Raw genomic sequence first — 5,631 nt, 5'->3', positions numbered from 1 at the left:
TCGCAGCCCAATTCGTAACCACTACGCTACCAGAGCTCCTTAAGTTTTATATTTAGTTCCCATTGCAGTAATCCACTGGAAAAATAATTCTATGCAAAAATCTGAGTATATTGTACTGCAAAGTAATTATAAGCATGGTTAAAACAATCTTGTGTCTCCTTTTACATCAAGCAGGAAGAGTGGTGATAAATGTTGCAGTACAGTGGGTACTTCATATGGCTCATCTATCTATCAATCATCCTTGTAACTCTCACAGAACAACTTTTTCCTGATAGCCTGGGTAAGAAAACATGGGAGAAAGTGCTGACCGGAGTCAGTTGTGATTGTTAACAGAGTTTATTTTTTATTGCGAAAACTTGAAACTCTAATTTGGATTTTAAATGAACCATCTCAAAAGCAGGAAGGGGATAGATATCTTACTACCATCAAAGAAGAAAAGTAAGGTGTAGACTGAGTTCAATGGACCCTGAGATCTCTGACATTGAGTCTCCTTGGTGCAGGAACAAAAAGCTTTAGCACCAGAGGAGAGGCAGAAAAGCAGCAACAGGTGAGCCAAGAGGCAGAGCATGAGACAGAGTAGTAAGCTTCCCAGTCCATGGAAAGAGTAAAGCTGAGTGATTTGGGGCAGGAGGCTTCTTAGCAGAGTGGGTACCTCCATACACTTAATTGGAGTAATTAGATTTGCTGACCCACAGAGATAGATGTGAGTACATTGGGGCATTTATCAGCAGCCCTAAAAGAGTTTCATGACATTGCTGGAGCATGGCAAAAGCCAATGGGCTTGCCTGTGGACATGCCTTAGAAGAGGTTGTCCTGACTGAAAGGTTGTATCTTTCATTGTAAACCTGTTAGCTTCCCTAATAAAGCCCAGAATCTTGAGTATTGTGTGTGAATTTTGTGTGGCCATTGAAATGAATTATTAAACCCAGTTGAGAAGTAAGATTGCTGTAGGAGTACTTGTTTAGCTTTGTTCTTTGCAAAAGTCAACTTTATTCCTGTGTATTGTGTCTGTTGAAATTCACATGTATGTTGTTGTTAAGTGCCATCCAGTCAGTTCCAACTCATGGCAACTCTGTATAGGGTTTCTGAGAAATGGTTGGTGAGCTTGAATCACCAATATTGGGGTTCAAACTGACCTTGCTATCCAGCGCATTAATCCACAGTACCATACTCGGACTCCCATTATGTTGTTGAAAGAAGGTAGTTGCATGAATAAGTCATTGGTCTTGCAAATTTCTATCATGCAATCTCCAATGTCATTTCTATCACCTAGGCCATATTTTCCAACTATTGATCCTTCCTTTTTGTTTACAACTTTTGCATTCCAATCATCAGTAATTATCAATGTATTTTAATTGCATGTTTAATCAATTTCAGACAATAGTAGTTGGTAGAATTCTTCAATTTCTTCATCATTGGCTTCAGTGGTTCATGTGTAAATTTGAAAATAATTGTGTTTACTGTTTTTACTTATGTTGTGCCGTAGATTCAGTTCCAACTCATATCGTCCCCTTACAGGATTTCCAAGGAGTGGTTGGTGGGCTTGACCCACCAGCCTTGGTGTTCAAACCAACCTTGCAGTCTAGTACATTAACCCCCAGTACCACACCAGGACACCAGTTTTTCTTATTGTTGTTGTTGTTGTTAAGTGCCATGTGGATATCATCCTATCATAGACAGCAATGTCCTGCAAGATATATCTTGAAATGTTCTTTTTGATAATGAATGTAACACCATTTATTTTTATTTATGCCATTCCATTTTATTTTAGATGACATCAAATTTTCATAATCCCTACTTCATATATTCCATATTCTGAGTTTTAATGGATGTTTGCTGGTGTTTCTTCTTATTTTTGAGCTCTGCTCCATTAGCAAATGAAGGTCTCAAAAGCTTCACTTCAGCAACACCATTAAGGTCAACTCAGCTTTGAGAAGGGAGCTCTTTCCCAGTCATATTTTGAGTGCCTTCTAACCTGAGGGGCTCAGTCTTCCATTACTACATCAGACGAAGTTCTGCTACAATTGATAAGGTTTTCAGTGACTAGTCTTTCAGAAGTGGAATGGTTTGTTTTCATATTGTACAATCCATAATGTTTACTACCTTAAAATCCTACTATGTAGTTCTAGTCAGTCACAAGATGTTTGCTATGAATCTGAGTCTCATTAGGCATTGGAATTTACTGACCAGTACCCAACAACAGGACTCATACGTTGCAAGTTTTTACTTCTCAGATACAATCAGGCTGAAGTCCACCCCCAATCTAAATTCTTAGTGTGTACCCTTGGGGACCAGCAGCACTGTGATGAAGCAAAGCCTGTGGATATCCTTCACATGGATATCGAGGTGCTCAAGAAACTCAAAAAGATTAAGAAGCTGGCCAAGAAGTATGATACCCTTTTGGCCTCTGAGTACCTGATGAAGCAAATCCCAAGGATACTAGAACCAGGACTGAATAAGGCTGGCAAATTTCTGGAAGGAAATTTGAGAACACGGTTGTGAAAGTAGATAAGGTGAAGTCCACTATCAAGTTCCAGATGAAGAAGGTGCTATGTCTGGCAGTAGCTGTTGGCCATATGAAGATGACAGATGATGAACTCATTTACAACATCCACTTGGCTGTCAACTATCTGGTTTCACTGCTAAAGAAGAATTGGCAGAATGTCTGGGCTTTGTATATTAGGAAGACCATGGACAAACCCCAGTGTCTGTACTAAGGCACAGCTCAAACTATTGCGAAACAAAACAAAACAAAAAATTCTTGGACATTCTCTTATGGTAGTTCTACTGCATTTAATTCTCTTTCTACATTTTTAATGAGTCTACCAAAAAAAAAAAGGAGCATTTGTGGCAGAGTGGTAGGGGCACTGTGCTGCTAATCAAAAGCCAGGCAGTTTAAGCCCACCAGTAGCTCTGTTGGAGAAAGAAGTGGCAGTTTGCTTCCATAAAGATTTCAGCCTTGGAAATCCTTTGCGGGCAATTCTTCTCTGTCCTAAAAGGACAACAATCCACAAGAATCACCTTGATGGCAGTGGGTGATATCTGAATCTCATTTTTTATTCCTTGTCTATGAATATAGTCACAACTCTTACAATACCACAAATACATTTCGGCAATTGTCTTCTAGATGATCGCTTGCTGTCGAGTATACATCATTCAGTAGAAGAGTTATCTGGTATATTATCCCCCCAAATTTTAAAATAATTAAATAATCCTTTTACCTCCCTATTTAAATATCTCTGCTGTCTAAAACTGAGATCGATCATTATCATTTGAGAATAAACTGCTAAGGTTTGTGGGAATTTACATGCTTGAACTTTGTTTTCCTAAAGGATTATGAAAAATAGGTTTTAAATGCTATCAAGTAAGTTTTGACTCATGGCAACCCTGTATAGGGTTCTCAAGGAATAACTAGTGGGTTTGAACTGTCGACCTTGTGATTTCAGTTCAGTGCTTATCCTATAGCAGTACCATACCAGGAGTTTTAAATATTAAGGTGGCAAGAGCAAACATTTAAAAGTGTGCAATGAATACTTTTTATAAATGAATTTAGGTTTTATGATTCTAATGGTCTGTGTAGCTTTAAAAAATACACTGTGATTTAAAAAAAAAAATGTGTCAACATGCTCTAGGAGGAAAAAAAAAAGAAGGAAATGATGGAGAAGAAAGAGGATGAAGAGAAAGTAAAGGATAGGAAGAGAGAGGGAGAGCAAAGAGGAAAAGAGCAAATGCAAATGGAAGGGTATAGAAAGAGAATAAGAAAAAAAGGGAGAAAGGGGGAAAATGAAAGAATAAACTATGTTTTATCACTCTGAACTTTAGTATCTCTCTGGCGGTCTCTTCATTATACTGATGGAGAAAATCTGGCTCAACCTCTCTTAGAGAGGCAAACAGCAAGCTAAGAAATTATTGTTAAATAATACCTATTGACTCTTCTGAAATATCAAAAATTCAGTTTATAATTATTTTGGCATCTCATATGCTATTTTCAAGCCATGTCATAAAGGAAAAATGTGTAGGACATTTTATCATATTAGTCACAAGGGGGATTAAAAAAATTAATGAAATATTGCCATTATCTTTCATTTTCATTTTTCTATAAGGTTTTTGAGGCCCCCAAAATATTAAACTAAAGGTAGAACTTGATGATGCACTATGGAGCAAGATGTGTTCATTAGTACTCCTTTGTATTTGGAAGAAAATTTGCAAATGTTATACTAAGAATAAAATATCTTTTGTCTCTCCTAGAACAAGAAAAAATGGTGTAGTACACAATTTGGATAAAGTATATTCTGAAAAAATATAAATCAGGTTTTCTATTTTTTCCAAAGAAAGACTTTCCACTTTCCCTTGAAGGGTGAATGAAAACCGCTTTCTAACTTACGATCTTGGATATCATTAGTCCCAATAAAGCTGGTGATTTCTTCTGGGAGGGTTTAATCAGTTTGTTGTGACATGGTACCAGCAACTCAATTCTATAAAACAATTGTGATTGATTACTGCTGTTCCATGGATTGGTCAGAAGGGAGCTGGGAAAATCACTTCCACAGTCAGCCTTTCAAAGTGCTGCTTCAGAAAATGAAGGTCTTCTGGATTTGAACTATCCCCTCACCCCCGCCCTGGACTATGTGTATAATAGTCTTTCATTAGCCATTTTCTTTATTTTATAAGACTATATTAAGGATGTTTACAATCTGTGGTAGATGTCACAATAATTAACTAAAACTGAAAATGGTAAGGTTAAGTCTTTCCCAAACCCTGGAGCTAGTTGACATGTCAACAAAAGTGTTGACATTTCGTCACCAGAACATGACAGGCACTCTGACAAAGCCACTTCCATATCTAAAAAAGTGCCATGGCTTTTCATAGCCAATAAACAGTGCTCAAACTGAACCAAGGCTGAACTCTTTAGAAATGAGGCAAAGCTATCCTGAGTACAATGTGGTTGTTCTAATTTTATTTTGGTCTCATCACCATTCTCATTTTTATTTATAATACAGCTGATATCTTCCTTGGGTGCTTCCTACATCGTTCATATAAAACTATACATTCTCCGTTACTTACTTAAACTTTCTCAGACAATCAGATGAAGAATTTGTTCTTAGGTAGGGAAACATTTCATTTTATTATCTCTTAGATGCTATCTTAGGTATATGATACTGCTATGACAGAAATACCAGAAATGGATGCCTTCTACAAGTGGAAATTTATTCTCCCATATTTTGTTCTTACTTTTGTGAGCCACTGAGTTGGTTCCTACTCATAGCAACCCTATATAAGTTTTCCAAGAGTGCCTGATGGATTTGATCTCCCGACCTTGAGTAACACAGTTTTGGAGAGGAAGGCTTTCTCTTTTTGTTGACTCTGGGGGAAAGGTCCTTGCCTCCTTGCAGTATCTGTAGGCCCAACATTTCTTGAAGATCTCCATATATTTTGATAGCAATCTTCCTCTGAATCAGGAAGCTTCACAGTGCAGCCACCCAGAGCCAAAAGATGCACTCCCTGCCTGGCTCTTCTTCCTTGGTCATAGTACTTCCTTCTCTCTTTTATCTCCTGTAAGATAAAAGGCAACGTATGAAGAGATGCAAGAGCTGAATAGAAAATTTCAAAGATCAGCTCAAGAAGATAAAG

At 37.6% G+C, this 5,631-nt stretch overlaps 1 pseudogene; it reads left to right on the top strand.

Moving 5' to 3' along the window:
- The first annotated feature begins 2,140 nt into the window (after positions 1 to 2,140).
- Positions 2,141 to 2,717, top strand: LOC102834514 (annotated as a pseudogene).
- Positions 2,718 to 5,631: the final 2,914 nt, after the last annotated feature.

The sequence above is a fragment of the Chrysochloris asiatica genome, unplaced genomic scaffold (genome assembly GCF_000296735.1).
Source record: "Chrysochloris asiatica unplaced genomic scaffold, ChrAsi1.0 scaffold00022, whole genome shotgun sequence".
In the NCBI taxonomy this organism is placed as follows: Eukaryota; Metazoa; Chordata; class Mammalia; order Afrosoricida; family Chrysochloridae; genus Chrysochloris; species Chrysochloris asiatica.
Note: the sequence above shows the minus strand (reverse complement) of the source record. Positions and strands in the feature narration are given on the sequence as shown.